Source organism: Triticum dicoccoides, chromosome 1A (assembly GCF_002162155.2).
Source record: "Triticum dicoccoides isolate Atlit2015 ecotype Zavitan chromosome 1A, WEW_v2.0, whole genome shotgun sequence".
Taxonomy (NCBI): Eukaryota; Viridiplantae; Streptophyta; class Magnoliopsida; order Poales; family Poaceae; genus Triticum; species Triticum dicoccoides.
In genome coordinates, this window is record NC_041380.1 from 65,071,961 (window position 1) to 65,094,316 (window position 22,356).

At 45.1% G+C, this 22,356-nt stretch overlaps 1 long non-coding RNA gene across 1 annotated transcript; it reads right to left on the bottom strand.

The window, feature by feature from the left end:
* Positions 1-8,890: 8,890 nt before the first annotated feature.
* LOC119364804 lies at positions 8,891-10,641 on the bottom strand. Its single transcript, XR_005175161.1, has 3 exons — positions 9,547-10,641; positions 9,360-9,436; positions 8,891-9,273 (listed from the first exon to the last, which is right to left on the bottom strand). It is a non-coding gene; the product is annotated as an uncharacterized LOC119364804 (long non-coding RNA).
* Positions 10,642-22,356: the final 11,715 nt, after the last annotated feature.

Genomic DNA, 22,356 nt, shown 5'->3' on the forward strand with positions numbered 1-22,356 from the left:
ACCGGCTCGAGTCCCGGATTAAGATTTTGTTGTCCTACCGAAGGCCCTATCCATCTCTTGGGGTTGCCCTGATAATTAAGATAATAATATCAAACAAAAACTTTGGGCGTTCAGTGACTACAACTCATGAACCCCCAAGGATATTGTCGGTGTCAAAACCGGCGGATCTCGGGTAGGGGGTCCCGAACTGTGCGTCTAGGCCGGATGGTAACAGTAGGCAGGGACACGAAGTTTTACCCAGGTTCGGGCCCTCTTGATGGAGGTAAAACCCTATGTCCTGCTTGATTAATATTGATGATATGGGTAGTACAAGAGTAGATCTACCACGAGATCAGAGAGGCTAAACCTTAGAAGCTAGCCTATGGTATGATTGTATGTTGTGATTGTTGTCCTACAGACTAAAGCCCTTCGGTTTATATAGACACCGGAGAGGGTTAGGGTTACACAAGGTCGGTTAAAAAGGAGGAGATATCCATATTCGTATTGCCTAGCTTGCCTTCCACGCCAAGTAGAGTCCCATTCGGACACGAGATGAAGTCTTCAATCTTGTATCTTCATAGTCTAACAGTCCGGCCAATGGAGATAGTCTAGCTGTCCAGAGACCCCCTAATCCAAGACTCCCTCAGTAGCCCCTGAACCAGGCTTCAATGACGATGAGTACGGCGCGCAGTATTGTCTTCGGCATTGCAAGGCGGGTTCCTTTTCCGAATATATCACAGAAGAATTTGAATACGAGGATAGTGTCCGACCCTGCAAAATAAGTTCCACATTCCACTGTAGAGAGAATAATATTTTCGCAGATCTAATTTGCTAGATTTTTTTTGGCAGCATGACGTTACGTCATGGCCCGGTGATCATTCGAACCGTTTCTTTTAACCAGCCCCGCACATAACGCGAGGCAGTTTTTTGACATGTCTTGTCAAAGCAGAAATCGTGTCCCCTTATTACGGGATTCTCATCAATACGGGCGTGGGTAACCCAACCGCGCCATGAATTGCAGCGCTTGGGGGATAAGCGAGTTTTACCAGGCAAGTGGGGATGCTTAGTTTCGTCTGGCCATATAAAGGGATAAGGATTCACCTTTCTATCCACGCCTTCTTCCTCCTTTGCTCATCCGTTTCCGCACACTCGTGCTCTAGCGCCCAAGTCCTCACTTCCACCTCAACCTTCTCCAACCATGTCCGGAGCAGGAGGCAAGTGGATGGTATCCTCCGTCATGGAGGGAGACATCAAGAAACTGAGGAGAGCCGGATACCTGCCCGACGACATCGCGCACCGGCTCCTAGATGAGGGGCAGCTCATCCACACCCCTAGGCCCCACAAGAGGGTGGTATTCCTCACCCATTTCCTCCACGGACTGGGATTCCCTATCCATCCCTTCGTCCGGGGGCTCATGTTTTATTACGGCTTGGATTTCCACGATCTGGCCCCGAACTTCATCCTCAACATCTCGGCATTTATCATCGTGTGCGAGGCCTTCCTCCGCATCAAGCCCCACTTCGGCTTATGGCTGAAGACCTTCAATGTCAAGCCGAAGGTGGTGGGCGGTCGCCAGGCGGAGTGCGAAGGCGCCATGGTGGGCAAGATGTCCAACATAACATGGCTCGAGGGCTCCTTTGTGGAAACCATAAAGGGGTGTCAATCGGGGTGGTTCTATATCACCGAGCTGTGTGATCCCGCATGGGTAGCGGCCCCTGAGTTCCGATCTGGCTTCCCCATGCGGCTCACCTCCTGAAAAGAGAAGGGCCTGTCCTGGGGTAATTCGAAAGAGCTGACCAGACTCCAAACATGTATTCAAAACATGGTGGACAAGAAGCTCAAGCTTGTCAACATAGTCCAAGTTATGCTCATCCGTCGGATACTCCCGTGCCAACAACGGGAGTTCAACTTGTGGGAGTTCAATCCTGCGCAGCACCGAACTCTGAACCGGCTCTTCGACACGACTCATGAAGACGCCTGGAGGCTGCTGTTCAAAAGTGTCGAGGTCCCTCCCCCTATTATTGAGGATCACAGATTCAGCGCGAAGCGCCAAGCCAGTGCGGTAAGCTGCTTTACATTTCACATGATACTTTTTTTATATAGATTGACTCTATGCGGGATCTAAACTCCCGTACCTTTGACAGGACTGGCAGAATATGGCCGGACAGATCGACTGTCCGGCTCTTTTGCCCAAAGGCCCCGCAGACGCTCTTCTGGCGAAGATGTTGACTCCGGCCCCTTATAAGGTGCTGGAGAATACCAAGAAGGCCAAGGGAGCTCGAAAGAGTTCCCGACGCTAGGCGTCGTCAGACTCACCGTCCGATGACTCTGCGGCACACTCTTCCCCTGAAGACGAGGAAGAAGAAGAAGAAGATGCTCCCCCACCGACTGGGGGAGACAGAAAAAGGAAGGCCGCCCCAACTAGGGGGGGGCGAAGGGTCCAAGAAGGGAAGGACTCTCCTTCCGATCAGCCCCACCGCCGCCGATGAAGGCGAAGACGAGTGGTTGCCCAGGGCCAAGCCCCCGGGGAGATCGTAAGTATTCAGATACCAAAGTAACCCATAAGATTCCTTGGTCGCACTGCTTTCCCTAATCACCGAACATAATTACGTAGGCCGCCACAAGCCAATATCGAGATATCATCGGACGGCTCCCTGGGCTCATCAGACATGGATAGCGATCCAGTCCCGACCACCACCTCCCCTCATCCTGCCAACGACGTCGAGGTGTTGTCTCAAGAGGCACCGGATCGAGGGGAGGCAGTCTCGGAGGCGCCTCAAGGCGACCTTCCTGACTCCGGGAGCCGAGGGGACGGGGCCCCCGAGAGCTCCGAGTTCGGCCCTCAGCCGAACACCGCGCTAGACCCTCCAGCGGTTCCGGGCTCAGGCAAGCGGTCTCCTTCTAAGAGGGGCAAAACGCCAGTGCCGGTGACCTCTGTCCATCCAGAGGTGCCGGACAACCTGCTGGAAGCGCTTCGCAGCGCTTCCATCGACGAGGAGCACTGCACCATCATGAGTGCGGTGATCCAGAAGGTTCAGTCTGCCAAGAGCGGATTGACTGAAGCCTGTGCCAGCCTTCTAACAGGCTTCGAGGTAAGTGTTTTAAAATGTAGTAGAAATATTACCGCATAGACAGTAGCCCCTGATGCTTTGTTCGGTGTTCACAAAGAAAAGACGAACAAAGGATCAAATAATATCACAGGAGTCTAATATAAGTATGTCAATATGCATATGCAGGCTTCGCTGCTGGCGTCCGCCGCACTAACTGTGGAGGTCGCCGTACTGAAGCAGGACCTCGAGGGGTCCAAGAAAGAACTCAACCTTGCCAAGAGGCAGCTCGAGGAGAACAAGGGTAAGTAATACCCCGTCTATAGATATGTATATATAAAAAAGGACGTGATTGCAAAATGACAGGATCATTGTACGTTTGCCGGGGGCCACGACCGAGGTGTAGACCCTGAAGCAAGCGCTGGCCAAGGCCGAAGATACAGCGGCCAAGGAGCGCACCGAGCGAGAGAAGCACGAGGCTCGGGTGGGCGGGGTGCAGCAAGAGCTCCAAGCTCTTGTGGCGAAGCACGGGGCGTTGGAGCTGGACTCCAAGACGCGGGAGTCTGAGCTTGCCGCGGCCCTCGAGGGTGTAAAAAGTGCCAAGGCCGAAGCCCAAAAGGCCCTCCAAGAGATCGACGCGATGAAGAAGATAGCGGCGGGTAAGGCTTTCTATATGCAAAGCAAGCATGTAAAAGTAAATTAGCGATTACTTACCCGGATCTGGAGCTCTTCAGGAGCATTCGCAGATTTGCCCCGCAGTGTGTCTGATGACGCACAATTTTACTAGGTCGAGGACGGAAGCTCGACGGAGAAGTTGTTCTGGTCTCAGTATGCCGAGGCCGAACATCCGGTGCCAATGAGCGACCAGCTGAAGCAGATGGTCGAGCTACATAAGGCGGCCGATCAGGCCATGAAGAGCTTTGTAGTCCGGTTGTGGCCTGGCACCGCCCTTCCGAATAGCTTCTTCGGCCTGGTGAGGTGGCTCGTGGATGCCTGCCCGCGGCTTGAGGTCGTCAAGCGATCTATCTGCATTGAAGGTGCATGCCGGGCTTTCGCCCGTGTAAAAATGCAGTGGGTCAAGCTAGACGCCGTGAAGCTGATCAAGGAGGGGCCGCCGGAGGGCAAGGAGCACCACCACCCCGAGATGTACTACAAGGGTGTTCTGCCGGGTGCCCGTCTTATCGCGGATGAGTGTTCAAAAGATGTAATATTTGAATGAGACTTGCTCGTTTTATCCTGTATGTATGAAAACTTGTTTCATATGCTCTATGCAACGCTTGTTGGAATTTAAAATATTACCTTCTGTTTGGCTGTTTATCCAATCTGAGAGATGGCTAGTCCTCGGCTTCTGCCCCCATGCCACGAGTGTTGGGGTGTTCGGGATAAACCTGAGCACTCTTGTTCCCATGTTTGGGTCCTTCGAGGGAGGTGCTCAGCACAACGAACAAGGCAACCAGACTAATAATGCTTTATCACTCTCACTTAGCCATAGAATTCTATAATTTTAAATTTCGGCGAAGCCCCTGGTATTCGGAAGGCCGAATTCGGGGCACGATACACGCCTGTAAGCTGGACAGGGCCGACCCCTCGCCCTAAGCGGCATAAGTCTTTAGGGAATTGAAAAACCTCGCCGAACAACGACCAATCTCTCGCCTTATCATGACAGTCAGTTTTAGCTTTCTCTACTGAGGTGCTCAGCCCGGCAGAACCGGGGCACAATCGCAGTAGTTCTCCTAGCGCTACCTTAGCTGATAAAGCGGAACGTAAGGTACCAAAACATAGGAGCCGGCAAACCCAACATTTTACCAAAGACATGATTCGGAGCTGATGCATATAATGCTATAAGTTCGGGGTGCCGCACTTGTGAAAGTGTTCGGACTTTTCACACCGCATTGTGGGGTACGTAAGCCCCTGGTGTATTGGCCATACCAGAGTGTACGGTTGCAAGGTGTCATTAATGAACACACACACACACACACACACACACATATATATATATACACACATAAACACTATTCTGATCACGGGATCAGAATAATATTCTAATCACAACCTGACCTGCCCCGCTAGTAGTACGTTGAACTTCCCAGCGAACTCGGTTGAACATTGCCGAAATGGGGCTTGCAATATACCGTTGGAAAGCTATGGACACTAGTATCATGACCCAACTTAAATTTTTGACAAAATGTAAGCGGTTTAAGAGCAGTTTTGAAAACCGTTTTTTCTTCGCATAGAAAACGTGAATCGTATTTTTGATCGCATTTCTAAACCGTTTATCAGAATTAGGCATATAATATGGCGTTGGAAAGCTGCTGCAAAACCGCTCCTTCCACATGATGAAAGTTTTCTCTAACTCACTATGGTTAAAGAGTAATTTGAAAAAACGTAAAATTTTGTAAACCGAACAGCTGAGTTCGTTTTTTCGATGTCATTTCTAAACGGCTAATCCAATGGAGGCATATGATATGGCGTTGGAAAGCTTATGAAAATGCGCTACTTTTTCATCTTGAAAGTTTTTTTCTAATGTTGAATGGTTTAAGAGTAATTTAGAAAATGGTCCAAGTCCTACTGAGTTCGTATTTTCGACCTAATTTTTTAACCGTGCGTCCGAATGCAGCAAATGATATGGCGTTGGAAAGCTTGAACAAAAGAGAAACTTTTTGGTATGTATTGTTTCTCCCAATTCTTTGCTGTTTTAAGTCAGTTTCGAAAATGGTGAAAAACGTATTTTTGCAATAATTTCTACAAACTTTATCGGAATTGGGCAAATAATATACCATTGAAAAGCTACGGAAAATGCGAAAGTTTTTCGTGTTTATGGTTTTCTCTGATTCTTAGCCGTTTTCCAGTAATTTCGAAAATGGCGGGATCATTCGTTCTGCCTCTATCGCGAAACAGATTCTTCGAAAATGCACCGCGTGATGAACCTGAACTTCTTGGCGCGTGTACCTAAACTTCACTCTGTTTTTCACGTGATTTTTTTGCTCCTAGGTCTCCATCCACTGCTCGTAACTCTCCATCCACTCACCGGAATTGAGCACGTGATATACCAGTGAAGTGCTATTGTAATCACATAACTTTCCCGTTTTGATCGTTTTTTCATACTCGCGACGATTTAAAAGTTTTTCATCTGAAATACATTCAGCGTAGTAGTTGAACTTCATGCTGTTTTCACGTTGAACTTCTGTGACGTATTTTCGTTTGTAATTTTCTCATTCATTCGTTAGTGTTACACAAATGCTACTCCTTTTGTACAAACCCCTCTCACAATAATTTTTTTAGCTTTCTCCGACCGAGGACTTGAACTTATTACACAAATGATATTCCTGCCGTTTTGAAGTAAATTAGAAATATGACGAGATTATGATTTCTGCCTTCATTGCGAATGGGAATGCACTGCGTGAAGTAGCTGAACTTCTTGGGCATGTTTGTTTGAACTTCATTTTGTTTTTGATGTGCTGTTTTCGGCCCGTAACTCCCAAACCACTTACCGGAATTGAGCACATGATATACCAATGGAAAGCTGTTGAAAACACGCCACTTTTTCGTGTTGATCAATTTTTCATACTCGTGATGGTTCAAAAAAATTTGAATGCGTAAAAATGTGCTTTTAACGGTATACATAAAACTTTTAAACCATTCATCGGAATATAACATATAATATACCGTTGGAAAGCTTATGAACATGATCATCTTTTTCATGAGATAGACGTTACAATTTTTTGTCGTTTGAGAGCAGTTTTAGAAGTGGCAAAAACAACGTCGTTTTTTGCCTGTTTTTACATGTAATTGAAGGTCGGACATCTCGCACTAGAGATCTTGAACTTCACCGGGAGGAGGACGTGAACTTCTTGCAACAAAACTTTTAAGCTTTCTGCTTTCTATTCTTATATTCCTATCGGAAGCACATTTCGTGTAGTAGTTGAACTCCCGCTGTTTTCATCTTGAACTTCGATCACGTATTTTTGTTCAACCCCTCTCACAAGAATTTTTTAACTTTCTCGGGCCGAGCACTTGAACTTCTAGCAACGAAATTTTTAGAAATGTGAATATTGAAGGTTTTTAGAAACATCAAACTTCTTCATTATTTAATATTGAACTTATTCATTTTATTCTTTAGTAACTAGAAAAATCCATTTTTTAAAAATAAATATCAAACTACTCCGCTTTGTCCAATTGAACTTCTTGGTTTTATTCTCTAGTAACATAAAAACCCGAGTTTTTTTATATACATTGAACTACTCCGTTTTTTAAAATTGAACTTCTTGGTTTTAATATTTAGTATATGGGAAAATCTGATTTTTTTTATTTTAAGTTCTTGGTTTTAATCTTTAGTATTGCGGGCCCAAAATGACACTATTTTTTTGTATTTTGAGCTTCTAAATCCTAGGTTTTAATATACTTTTGAACTACGGTGTTATTTTAATTTGAACTTCACATTTTTTTTAAATAAACATGATTTTGACTTCTTTTTTTTAATTTTTGATCTTCATGGTTCTTTTTAATAACAGCAGATATCTGAGTTTTTTAAGTAGGTAAAATCCTAGACTTTTTTAATGAACATCAAACCACTTTGTTATTTTATTTTGTATCTAGTTTTAGAAAAGTGAGAACATTTAAAAAAATAGCTTTTCCTTTTTATTTTAATTAGAACTTCATTTTATTCTTTAGTAATGAGAAAACATCTGAGTTTTTTTAACCTTCGTACTTCTTTTTTTTTACTTTGAACTTCTAAGAAAAAATATGGTTTTAAATAGGTAAACAACTTTATAGGTTTTTAAATTGGAAAGTCTAGGTTCTTTGACCTTCTCGGTTATTTATAGTTGAACTTCAAGGGTTTTTAACACTACACTAGTGTAAAAAACGCTCTTATATTACGGGACGGAGGAATCCTTTTTTTGATAAATATTGAACTACTTTGTTATTTTTATTTGAACTTCTAGGGTTTCTCTAGACACGAGAAAATCTGTTATTTACAACTTTATAAACGGTTTATAAAAAATAAACTATATCTTTTCTAGGTTTTTTGTAGAACAAGCAAATTCCATTTTCTCCATATATTTTGAGCTACCCTATTTTTCAATTTGGCCTTCTTGGGTTATTCTTTAGTAACGAAAAAAATCCTAATGTAGTAATAAGCATTGAACCGCTTTGTTATTTGTATTTGAACTTCTAGTTTTTTTAACGAGAAAATCGCCTTTTTAGGCTTTATTTTCCTTTTAGTAATGAAAAAAACTCAATAATTTGTAGTAAACATCGAACTTACTTCTCTTTCTCTATTCTTTTCTTCGTTCTACATGAGAAAATATAGTTTATTTTTTGGTAGTCAAATGAAAAAGGTTACAGTCCCACAAGCATAAACAATCGAACTTCCCTGGATTTTTTAGCAGTAATACATGAAATTCTTATGTAAATAATTGTCTTGTCTCTGATACTAGTGGGTGGAGCCTCTCTTTTTTAACTTATTATCTTCTTAAATTTTTAGAAGCGAAAGTTTTCATTTTCTAAAAAAGTGGACTTCTCTATTTATTTAATTTGAACTTCTTGGTTTCATTTTTAGAGAGAGAAAAGATAAATGTTTTCATAATCATCGAACCGCCCTATTTTTTCATAATCATGACGTTCACACCACCACTACACATATTTTTTATCCTTCTCACCACTGCACATTTTTTTGCTTACACACTCTGACTGTTTTTCCCTTCTCTCATTTTAGAATGGTAAAATTGCAACATTGTCGTAGAAGGTAGGAACGAACAACTCTTTTTAAAGAAAACTAGTGACGAGGAAGGCCATTGTAGCGCAATTTAACCAGGCACACAAATAGAGAGAAAAATGATTCGGAACTAACACTTATAGCTTACACACTAGCCTCAACACCTACACATGGACAGAGAGAAAAATGCCATTGCCTTTCCAAACTACTGATTCAAACATAACAAAAGTGTGGCCTTGTTTTACTGTAAAAGCAGAGAGAGATTGTTGCTTAGTACACTGATGTATAGCAGTAGTAGAACTTGTCACATAGCAGTAGTAGAACTTCACGACGGCCGACGTATAGCTGTAGTAGAACTTGGCTACCAACCATAGTAGAACTTCAGGGCGGCCGTCATACAACCGTAGTTGAACCTGATGTAGCTATAGCAGAACTCCAGTGCAACATCCTTTGACTTTGACATATAGACGAAGTAGAAATTACTGAATCATCCAGCCCAATAGTAATACATGAAGCAGATTCACATTAGCACTACACATTTGTGAAAGAAACAAAACTGTCAGGGTAAGAAAACCAGTACTCCGATAAAGGCATTTGTTATGTCAGAAGAAAAATACCATGGAGACATGTTGTTGATGGCTAATACTACCAACAAAATGCTTCTTGGCTGTTTGTTATGTCAGAAGCCCCAATCCTAATAGACACACATTTATTTTGGAGATTAAAATGATTTCTTTCTTGGCTGTTTACTAAGCTCAATGGATTATTATTGTACATAGGGAGAGGTAGGGAGGAAGGAAGTACCCCAGGGAACTGGCCTACAAGGACAGCCAGGAATCTGGTGGTGCCAACGACCGTGAACAGAAATGTTGCCTGCATGCAAGATGAGACCAAATATAATGCAAAATTAATAGTTTTTATATATCTGAACGTCATGCAGTTCCATATCTGAACTTCCTCTGTTTTCCCTCAACTTTTAAGTGGTAAAAGATTAGAGCTTGGGCATATGCATTTTTGCTAAGTAGGCGCGGAAGTTTGGAATAATAAATACATAGGGAACAACAATAATTCATCACATATTCTGCCAATTTTGTTTTTTGCAACATCCATTCTTCTGAATTTTTTTAGTAATTAGCCCCAAATAAAAAACAATCATGTTACTAGCTCACTGATCTTGTTCACATATACCTAAAATAAAAGAACTAGCATCACAAAAAATGGACAGTTCAGGGGTTGAAGAGGGAGCAGGTCGGTGTAGCAGGAGCAAGCGTGGGAAGAGGTCAGGGGAGGATTTGACACGAGCCTCGTCACCGTTTCTATTCTCCCGTGCACTGCAGTTCAAGCAAACCCGGTGATGGCTGCATAGGAGAGCTGCAGTACTCGGGGTGTTTCACTGGAGAAATCGAGGCAGCCTCCTCCGCTGATGGCAAGGGCGGGGCGACTGGGTGGCCGATGGAAGGGAGTGGTGCATGAGACGACTCCGGCACGCGGTACTGAAGGGGGCGATGCCGGTAGAGGCGCAGTGAGCCTGGGAGGCCGAGGTGGGAGGCAGGTGGTGGCGGTGCCGCATGGTGGCAGCCGGATCCCGGGCCTCCGGCGTCCGGGATGCGGGAATCTGGCGGCGGCGCATCTGGCTGGGGGGAGTTGGTTGGGGTGGATGGCGGCGTCAAGGAGCGGGTACGGTGGCCGCGGGGGAGGAGGCGGCAGCACCGGTGGCGAAATCCAGGGAGGGTGGCAGCGGGGAGAACGCGGCGGCGTAACAGAGGTAGGCGGCGGGGTCGCGCACCGGTGCTTGGTGGTGGCTGGAGGCCGTAGGATCCGGCGGCGCGCGTGGGGGTTCAGGGGAGGGCGCTCCGCGACGGGTGGATCCGGGAGGTGGCGCAGCGGCGGGGGCCTTCGGGGAGGGGGCGCGGCAGCGGCGGGCTCCAGGGAAGGTGCGGATGAGGCGTGGGATCGAAGGAGGGGGCTCGGCGGCGGGGGATCCGGGGGGTGCGGGCGGATGTGAGGTGGAGTGCGGGAGACGTGGGGAGAGGATGCGGTTTTTTTCTTCTGTTTTGTCATTTGGCGCTGGCCGCAATAGTTCGGAGGATCTCCTCGCGCTCTATATAGGCGCCATCGTGATCCAAATACCTATTATGATCCTAGGATCAGAATAGTGCCATCCTACATATATATAACAAGAATGCAATAATAGTTGTAATGTCATGCATTGTTTATTGGAAAATTGCGTTAAAGCAGAGTGATACAGATAGTGTGATAAGCAAAGAGTAGGACTATGTCCCTTCCATGGGCGAGCTGAGGAATGATATGAAATCTGTAATCAACCTGGGAATTCCGTTGTATAACGTAGCTGTCTGCCTCCTTGGTTGCTGCATCATGTGTTCGGCAATAGTGCTGCCGGACAGTGTTTCCAGAGATTAAGGTCCTGAAAGAAAAAGAAAAAGAAGCCCCTAGTGCGTTTTGGGCCGTGTTTTGGGGCGTGCCGCAGTTGTGCCCCTCCCCAACTATGCCCATGGTATTTTAATGCGTAATTATGTACGTGCGGCACGAATATCGCCGTTGGGCTGGGGTTGGGGTGGCCGCCGTATTGCTACGCCAGCTCAGATCGCGCCATGCGGTCTATTTGCCGATTGCCCCGAGCGCGCTTGAAGGTGCCCGGGCTTTGAAACGCCGAACTGGTTGATTGCCTTGAGAGGCTGCTTTGCCCTTCTGCTGCGAGGGCCGCGGTGTGCTCCTCTGTTTGGAGGGAGCGCTTTGTGTTTCCATTGACTGTAATAACTCCGCGAGGTCCTGGCATCTTGAGCTTGAGGTATGCATAATGTGGTACCGCATTGAATCTAGCAAATGCGGTTTGCTCGAGCAGCGCGTGATAACCACTGCGGAACGGGACTATATCAAAGATTAACTCTTCGCTTCGGAAGTTATCCGGGGATCCGAAGACCACTTCCAGTGTGATTGAGCCTGTGCAGTGGGCCTCTACACCTGGAATGACGTCCTTAAAGGTCGTTTTTGTCGGTTTGATCCTTGAGGGGTCTATACCCATTTTGCACACTGTGTCCTGATAAAGCAGGTTCAGGCTGCTGCCGCCGTCCATAAGGACTCGAGTGAGGTGAAATCCGTCGATGATTGGGTCTAGGACCAGTGCAGCGAATCCGCCATGACGGATACTAGTGGGGTGGTCCCTGTGATCAAAGTTGATCGGACAGGAGGACCAAGGGTCGAACTTTGGGGCGACTGTCTCCAACGCATATACGTCACTGAGCGCACGCTTCCGCTCCCTCTTGGGGATATGGGTTGCGTATATCATGTTCACCGTCCGCACTTGCGGGGGAAACCTCTTCTGTCCTCCAGTGTGCGGCTGCCGGGGCTCCTCATCATCATCGCTATGCGGCCCCTTGTCCTTGTTTTCGGCAATTAACTTGTCGGCCTGCTTGAACACCCAACAATCCCTGTTGGTGTGATTGGTTGGCTTGTCTGGGGTGTCGTGTATTTGACACAAGCGATCGAGTATACGGTCCAAGCTGGACGGACCCGGCGTACTTTGTTTGAATGGCTTTTTCCGCTGACCGGGTTGAGAGACTTTGAATTCGGCATTGACTGCTGTATTTTCAGTATTTTTGCTGTTAATGCGGCGCTTATGCTTGTTGTGACGTGACCTGCTATTGCCGTCCTTGGTATCTGAGGTACCATGGTTCTTTGATATGTTATTACTGCGAGCCAGCCAGCTGTCTTCTCCCCGCACAAAAGCGGGTCATGAGCGTCGTGAGGGCTGCCATAGATTTCGGCTTTTCCTGACCAAGGTGCCGGGCTAGCCACTCGTCTCGGATGTTGTGCTTGAAAGCTGCTAAGGCTCCGCATCCGGACAGTCGACAATTTGATTTTTCTTTGTAAGGAACTGGGTCCAGAATTGCCTGGCCGACTCTTCTGGCTGCTGAATTATGTGGCTCAAGTCATCGGCGTCTGGTGGTCGCACATAAGTGCCCTAAAAGTTGTCGAGGAATGCGGCTTCCAGATCTTCCCAACAGCTAATGGAGTCCGCTGGCAAGCTGTTAAGCCAATGCCGCACTGGTCCTTTGAGCTTTAGTGGGAGGTATTTGATGGCGCGTAAGTCATCGCTGCGGGCCATGTGGATGTGGAGGAGGAAATCCTCAATCCATACTGCGGGATCTGTTGTGCCATCGTATGATTCAATATTCACAGGTTTGAAACCTTATGGGAATTGATGTTCCATTACTTCGTCTGTGAAGCATAAGGGGTGTGCGGTGCCTCTGTATTGGGCTATATCGCGACGCAGCTCAAATGGGTCTTGCCCGCTGTGTTCGGCCCGGCCGGATTTTCTTTTACTGTATCGGGCATGACGTGTGTCGTCTCGCAGAGTGGTGTGCCCTCGTGATCCGTAGATCGACCTTGAATGCTTTGCCTTGTCCTCCAATATGTCTCGCAGGTCTGGCGTATCTCCCCATGCCTTTTTATTTGAATGGCGTTGGGGTGGGGGCTGAGCTTTTGGCTGGAATGCCTCTCTATCGCGGCCACGAGGTGCCCGATCAGCCGTATCATACGCTTCTTCCTCCAGTCGGGGTAGTAACCTGCGCCTTGGGTAACTCTTGGAGGGGCGCTCGAGTTTATATTCCTCGACCACGAGGACTTCAGTCCATTTGTCAGCTACCAGATCTTGATCAGCTTGAAGCTGCTGCTGCTTTTTCTTCAGGCTATTTGCCGTGGCCATAAGCCGGCGCTTGAAGCGCTCATGTTCGACGGGATCCTTTGGTATGGCGAATTCATCGTCGCCGAGGCTTGCCTCATCTTCGGAGGGGGGCATGTGATCATCCTCCTGCCCTCCATCTGCCGCTCTCTCAAGAGAGCTGGCTCCTTCATCCTCCTGCTCTAAATCTTGCTGGAGGGGATTGTTGTTGTCTTCAGCACTATCCGAAGTGTTATTATCTCCTGTGCCGGTATCACCACTTTTTCTTTGGCGGGACTTAGAGCGGCGCCGCTGACGTCGGCGCTTGGGTTGCTTCTTGAAGGGGTCATCCTCCGCTATCTTGTCGCCATTGCCTTCGTTGGGTGTATCCACCATTTATATGTCATATGACGAGGTGGCTTTCCAGTGCCCTATAGGTGCTGATTCATCTTCGTCTCCTACATCGTCGTCCATACTGTCGAAGTCGAGCATGTCGGTTAAATCATCGACAGTGGCTACAAAGTGGGTGGTGAGTGGGCGTCGAATTTCTTCGTCGTCCGCATCCCAATCCTGTTGGCCATAATCCGGCCAGGGCTCTCTTGACAAAGAGAAAGACCTTAGTGAATTCAGGATGTCACCAAAGGGCGAGTGCTGAAAGATATCCGCGGCGGTGAATTCCTTGACCGGCGCCCAATCGAATTCGATTGGCAGGGACGCGGATGGTTCGGAGTCAGAAAAAGAGTCCGACACCTTGGAGTCACGGGCTGCGCAGAGGATTATGCTGGTGTTTGGCTCGATCACCGTTGAGACTGGAGCCCATGAGGTGGTGTCTAACCACCCGTCCTCGATTGGCGCAGTTGGCTCCGAGCTAAGGGTCGGAGCTGATGCGGGCGCGGCCTCTGGGGTACTGTTCGGCGGCAGAGCTAGGTCATACCCATCGCGACAGTGCGGCATGCCCAGCTGTGGCTCGAATTCGTCGAAGATCAAGTCTCTGCGGATGTCGGCCATGTAGTTCAAACTTCCAAATCTGACCTGATGGCCAGGGGCGTAGCTTTCAATCTGCTCCAGATGGCCAAGCGAATTAGCCCGCAGTGCAAAGCCGCCGAATACGAAGATCTGTCCGGGGCGAAAAGTCTCACCCTAGACCGCATCGCTATCGATGATAGTAGGAGCCATCAAGCCTAACGACGACGACACAGAGGAACTCTCAATGAAAGCACCAATGTCGGTGTCAAAACCGGCGGATCTCGGGTAGGGGGTCTCGAACTGTGTGTCTAGGCCGGATGGTAACAGGAGGCAGGGGACACAAAGTTTTACCCAGGTTCAGGCCCTCTTGATGGAGGTAAAACCCTACGTCCTGCTTGATTAATATTGATGATATGGGTAGTACAAGAGTAGATCTACCACGAGATCAGAGAGGCTAAACCCTAGAAGCTAGCCTATCGTATGATTGTATGTTGTGATTGTTGTCCTACGGACTAAAGCCCTTCGGTTTATATAGACACCGGAGAGGGTTAGGGTTACACAAGGTTGGTTACAAAGGAGGAGATATCCATATTCGTATTGCCTAGCTTGCCTTCCACGCCAAGTAGAGTCCCATCCGGACATGAGACGAAATCTTCAATCTTGTATCTTCATAGTCTAACAGTCCGGCCAATGGAGATAGTCCGGCTGTCCGGAGACCCCCTAATCCAGGACTCCCTCAGATATGATCCATGTTACCCGTATAACACTTTGCGGTCCCCTTGCTCCTCACCGGTGCTGAATCTCCATTATCCTGGGTACCTGTAGGGATGAAGGTCACGAAAAAGACAAGAGACACTTCATGAAACAATTTTATTTCACACATACGAGATGTGGTGTCAAAGACTTCCATTGACCCCTTCACCAAATACATGGGGCTGCAAGGCTCATGTCTCACCCCATAACTTACCGAACTACTCACACATGGATATCAGATCATGAGAAGAAATCATTGAAGTACACATCTTTACACTACAAAAAAATACACTTCCGTGACGTTACGTGTTTGTCACAGTAGGTCGCGTTTTTTCTCATGCATGTACATTCATGACGATTTTATGACAGAATCAAGATAGTCATACATGTGCTGTCGTAGAAGTGTTCCATGACATTACCAAAATTATCATCACAGAAGTGTCCACTTCCATGACAATAAATCGCGCGTCACAGAAGTGCTTTCGTCAAGGGTGACTGACACGTGGCATCCACCGTAACGGAGCGCCGTTAAGCTATCGGGTCCGGTTTTGGTTCCGATAACCCGTTAATAGCCCGGACCAATGGGTATTTTCCATGTGTAAAATCATCATTGGCCGCAGGAAACACGTGTTGCCTCACCGTTCGGACAAATGTCATCCACTCATTGGATAGGAGGCTCCTATGATAGGTCGACACGTGGCACGGCCCAACAGTGGCCCATTCCGGTGAAAAAGGCCGGCGCAGTAAAAATTAGCAGGCCGACCCATATAAGGCCTACTTGTGTCAGGTCCATTTAAGCCCACGGCCCATACGAGATGTGCCAATTCGGCCCGTCAATGGCCCGTTAAAGATTTGACACCATTGCAGCCCATCGTTAGTTCGAGCCCGTTAATAGCCCACTATATATTTGGGCTCAATATTGGCCCGATGAGATTTCGGCCTGTTAACGGCCCATTTAATGGATGGGCCAATTTTCAGGATGTACATCTTTCGGCCTTTTAGCGACCCATTTAAATGTTGGGCTAATTTCCGGCCCGGTGTGTCTTTCAGCCTGTTAATGGCCCATAAATATGATGGGCCATTTGTAGTCGGACCTGAGTTTCGGCCTTTTAGCAGCCCATTTAAGTGTTGGGCCAATTTCTGGCCCGGTGTCACTTTCAGCCTGTTGACGGCCCATAAATCAGTTGGGCCATTTGTAGTCGGACCTGAGTTTTGGCCTTTTAGCGACCCATTTAATTGTTGGGCCAATTCCCGGCCCTGTGTGCCTTTCGGCCTGTTACGGACCATAAATGAGTTGGGCCATTTGTAGTCGGACCTTAGTTTTGGCCTTTTAACGGCCCAAGCCCTTCATGGTCCAATACCAGCCCATTTTCTCTTTCGGCCTGCTAAAGGCCCACAACACAGTTGGGCTGTTTACAATACGACTTGACTTTCGGCCTCTTAGCGGCCCATGCTCTTCATGGTCCAGTACAAGCCCGCTGTCTCTTTCTGTCTGCTAAAGGCCTACTGTATAGTTGGGCCATATGTAGCCCAAACTTAGTAACGGCCTGTTAACGGCCCGTGAAATAAATTGGGGCCACCTGTTGCCCGCTTCGATGTCGGCCTGTTAATGACCCGGGAGGTAAGAGGGACGACCATTAACTTTCGGCCTAGTAACGGCCCATTAACTTATTGGGCCCACTAAAGTTCGTTCATGTCTTTAGGCCAAATTAGATAATTTGAGCCCATTACAACGAGCAATTATGCACAGGACCAAAACCGATCAAGCAAAGGTACGGCATACAGGGAATAACGTTGCACATCCAGCATATATTACAGTAAATTACATCCATTGGGCAATCAAAGATTGATGCCAGTGCAAATAAATGAGCAGAACCTAACCATCTACAACGTCACAATCTGCAACCTCAGCACAGATGACACCCATAAGCATGTGGGCAAGTTCTTGCTGCTTTGCTACACTGTCTCTGAAAACATTGATCAGTTATTGTGTCGCATGACTCTGCACCTCTGATTCATCCACCATTTCCATCATTGCTTCAGCCATTAATTGGTTCAAAAACATACATTTATTCCATTGCATTCGAGACAGAGGATACTAAACAGATTCAGATGGCGATTTTGGCAGGCTTGTATTATTGATAGTGGAGAGTGTCTCGACCACTGCATCATAACATAAATTAGGACGGGAACCAAATAGATTAATCATGAGTTATTGCCATATTACCTGACCTAGATTTACTGGAAAGAAACAATGGGGTTGCCTTGCTGTTTTCAGAGTTTGTCTTCTTATCTTCAACAGTCTGCACAAAATTAACACACTAGCATTGCTATCATTGGCCAAGTCAGATAATAGGAAAGCAACATTGACACAACAAACGTTTGGGCAACTAGCCTACACCAAATTAACACAATATGGCATAGCTATCATCATCCAGGTAAGGTAATACGAAGCAACATTGACATAATGAATGAATGGGCAACCAGAGAAGTACTACAATTCAGTAATGTGCGTGATATGAGATAGTACATTCATGCAGCTCAGTATGCAAAACTACCAGGCAGTTTTCCTTACAAAAATCAACATTGGCGCCTTTAACATTTTGCTACAACTAATTTTAGATCAGATAAAGGTTAGATTCACACCAATTAACAAAATACATGCTGATGTAATAAAGGTTAGATTCACGCTGATACAACAGGTACTTACATCAGCATTGGAGCACAGAGAATTCCCGCAAGATATTTTCCTCAAATACGATCCCAATGGAGGAAGTCTTGTATCGTTTAACCTTATTTTCTAAAAGAGAGATGGGTAAGAAACATGTAGAAAATATGATCAGAATGCTATAAAATTTGATGATGCGAGGATACGCACACGCTTCTTAGAATGGAGTTGACATTCTTTTGCTGGACTGGAGCAGACTAGTTCTTTGGCCACTGGAATCTGCTTATTATCAGTGGGAGTTGGGTTTCTCTATGCTGGAGCAGTATCTATGAAAAATGGTGTTGGTTTATTATCTCCTAGCGTTTGGATCTTTTGCAAAGACCTGGTTTGTAACCCTTCAGATTCTAACATAGCCGTCTTCCCCTTGCATGCCTTATATAGAAGAATGGTGATTCAGTTATAAAACATGCTACAACAGAGATGGAATAGATACTGAAGAATAGAAAGGCATGACATATTGACATGTATTCCCTCCATCCGGAAATAAATGGATGGGTCTAGGCGTATTTCAGTTCTAGATACATCCAGTACATCCAGTTTTATCCATTTTTGCAACATTTAATCCGGACAGAGGGAGTATGATGTAAGAGCTAGGGATACGACAGGACAACACAGTAAAAAAACACTGAAAAACCCACTGCAGAACCAACGTATTCAAATCCACTGATATGAGACAGTACACTCATGCAGCCGAGGATGCAAAACTACCAGGCAGTTTTCCTTGCAAAAATCAACATTGTGGCCTTTAATCATACATTTTGCTACCACTAAATTTAGATCAAATAAAGGTTGGATTCACGCCGATTAACAAAATACATGCTGATGTAAAAATATAGTGATATACAACAGGTACTTAGATCTACATTGGAGCACAGAGAATTCTTGCAAGAATCTTTCCTCATAAACGATACCATTGCAGAAATTCTTCTATCTGTTAAGCTTATTTTCTAAATGAGAGATGGGTAAGAAACATGTAGAAAATAGGATTAGCATGCTATAAAATTTCATGATGCAAGGATACGCACACGCTTCTTAGAATTGAGTTGACATATTTTTGCTGGACTGGAGTGGACTAGTTCTTTGGCCACTAGAATATGCTTATTATTAGTAGGAGTTGGGTTTCTCTGTGCTGGAGCAATATCTATAAAAACTGGAGTTGGTTTATTATCTCCTCGCGTTTGGATCTTTTGCAAAGGCCTTGTTTGTAACCCTTCAGATTCTAACATAGTCGTCTTCCTCTTGCATGCCTTGTATAGAAGAATGGTGCTTTAATTATAAAACATGCGACAATAGAGAGATGGAATAGGTACTGAAGAATAGATAGGCATTACATATTGACATGTATTCCCTCCATCCGGAAAAAATGGATGGGTCTAGGCGTGTTTCAGTTCTAGATACATCCTTTCTTATCCATTTCGGCAACATGTAATCCGGACGGAGGGAGTATGATGTAAGAGCTAGGAATACGACAGGACAACACAGCAAAAAAACACTAGTTGAATGTAAAACTATATGCTAGCGGAATACGTACAGAAATAACTAAGGCAACATACACGTGTATGATTGGGAAAATAAGATGGCATTGCAACAGAGCACTAAAACATGGTATGGTAGACAGATGAAGTACATACTGATGAATAACAATGCATAAGATATTCAGAAGCATGATGTCCAAATTAAGCAGATGGCATTGCGATAGAGTAGAATGACAGTACTTGAATTTGAAAACATGTTATCATGAGTGGAATAGGTACTGAAAAACAGGAAGGCATGACATATTTACATGCATGATCAGCATGCTAAGCGCATGGCATTGCAACAGAGTAGATACACTCCAGGACATTATATGCACTAGTCATCAACCTGTGCTTCTGCACGGGCTAGTGATTTGGAAAGCACGTAAGTGTTTTATAATGTTGAACTTATATGTTAATATAGCAAGTTTTAGAAATATATAGGATTTTTATTGGAGTTAGAATTTTTGTATCAATTTATGGAGAGGAGAGAGTAACACATATTAGAAGCCATGAGAATTTGAACCTAGTTATTTTGATTATACATATATCCCCAATGGAAAGTAGTGGTTGCATCGCACCATACCGAGGAAAAATTATGAAGAAACAACTTATTCTAGATGTCTATGATTATGCATAGAGGCATTTCGGCTATGTGTATACATGCCCCGGGTGAATACTGAAATTAGGAAGAAAAATTAAAATAAAGAAAAACTGTAGTAATTAGGCTTTTGCACGTTCGACTCTTTATCATCTTTGTAGAGATTTTCTCATAAGCATTTTTGTCCTAACAAAGGAAGTTGAGTGCTCTAATTAGAAACTCAATTTTACTGTACAAAATTTCTTTTGTCTTTACAGCACAAAACCATGTGATCTGATGCATTGACATTGGCATATGTCACTTTTAAGTTCCTGGTTAGCTACTTACTTATCAGGTGCTTGGCCGGACTTGGCATCCCTATGCTTGCCACATTGGGACTTGCTTTGTTACATGTATACTAACCTATCGGTTGTGATTCCTCTAACTACATTTACTGTCTGATTTTTTTAGAAAAGGAAGATGACCCCCGGCCTCTTGCAACATTTACTGTCCGATACTTGTCCCTAGTTTTAAGTACGGTTATCAAGATCTATCGATTAAATCCACTACAATAAGGTCCACGTGATAGTTGACATTTATTATATGCGGAACTTTGTAAGGCTTAGAAAATAGGAACAATTTACAATATGGCATTCTAGTTGTGTAATGCAAAATTTATTAAAAATGTATTCCCGGGCTGCATGTGTAGTTGTTTATCAGAAATCTGCTGTGCACGTTTTATACTCTCCTGAACTCGGTGATTATAAAAGTTCAAGGAAATAGAATGTAGGCCAATCAATATTGATGCGTATGGGAGGCTAAGTTAGTAAAAAATGTAATCGCTTTCTTCGAGCTATATTCTAGTATACGTTTGTTCCTTTTGCCATGAAAATATTATTATATTGACCATTACTTCTCCCGCCTATAAAAGTTTTCCTAACCTTTCATGACTAACTTTTATTTTATTACTTTAGCAACTACGGATTGGGCATGCCTACGTTCTATCAGTATGGTAAAAGGATATATCTTTTTGTTTTGATTCTAGCCATACCAAATGAGATGGCTTTCTCATGTTCATTTATATCTATTTTTACACTAATGCGGGTTGGACGACCCTGGATTTCCACTTCTGTTATTGATGAAGAGTTTTTGAGAATATTTCATTTTAAGACCAACACATGCATACTGATGTACTATATAAGAGATATTTTTCATGCATGATTTCATACAGAGCGATGTCTTAACTGTCTCCCCTTTTAAGTATGGCAAGTCCTGGATTTGACACATGTTTTTTCCTGCGTACATGCTCAAAGTAAATGCATAGAACATATGCTTATACATACCAATATCACACCGGCAACACTTCCTTAGCTTAGCTCCCGCAACCAATCATAGGATCAGGATCTCAAAATCATATGAGCTCATGCATCATCTACGGAACATGCAAAAATGAGTAAATTAGTGATTATAATTGGTCCAATAATCAAGCCTGCAGCCCAGCACATACATGTATAAAATAGAACTCTGCATGAAGCCAATTGCTTCCCCTAGAGACAGGTGTTGCAGCCGGGGCGTGGATGCAAGCTCATTCACCCACTATACATCCTCATTTAATTACTCTGCTTGATTATCCTTATGGTTGGTTAGGCTTTTCGCTGGATAATCTGCAAGGACGTACATCTTGTACTCTGTTATAAGAAGATTTAGCCAGATAATATTCGGTCATTGTCAAAGTGCACAATTCACTGCTACAAATATGAACTGTGTGGGACTCTGAAAACACATACATAATTTCTGAAAAGAAAGATCACACATATTATTAAAGATAAACCAAGAAATATGGTTGATCTGTACACATAACTTGCCACCCAATGTCAGGAAAAGTGTAGACCAACCCCAGCTGCTTGTTTCCACTCCCTAGATTGCAAATTCTGGTCATGTGCCATGTTCTAAGACTGTAAGGCCATCTCCAATTGCATGACGCTTATGCTTGAATCAAAAAACTGAGCAAGCACCTGCAGCAGCGCCGCAACTTCCAACGTTAGTTGCCTGTTCAGAAGGGCTTAGCCTGTTGTCTGTTTCAAACTGTCCTTAGTATAGTCCTCCTCCTAAATCTAACTCATCTAGTAATCCAAAAATACCTCCTTCTCCACTTCATTGCAGTTTGGTCGGGGCATGGCAACTAAGGGGATTAAAAGGACCTTATCCTAGCCAAGATGTGTTGCTCCGTGGTAGGGTAGTAGAGATTGAAAGATAATGGAGCAAAGGGATGGGGAAGAACAATTTTAGATGGCTACAACGGAAGACAACAGATTGGACAGGAGGAGGAGGAGGAGCGCTAGAGTTTGGCTGCAACGGAGGAGGAGCGCTACAGATTGGATGAGGTTGACTG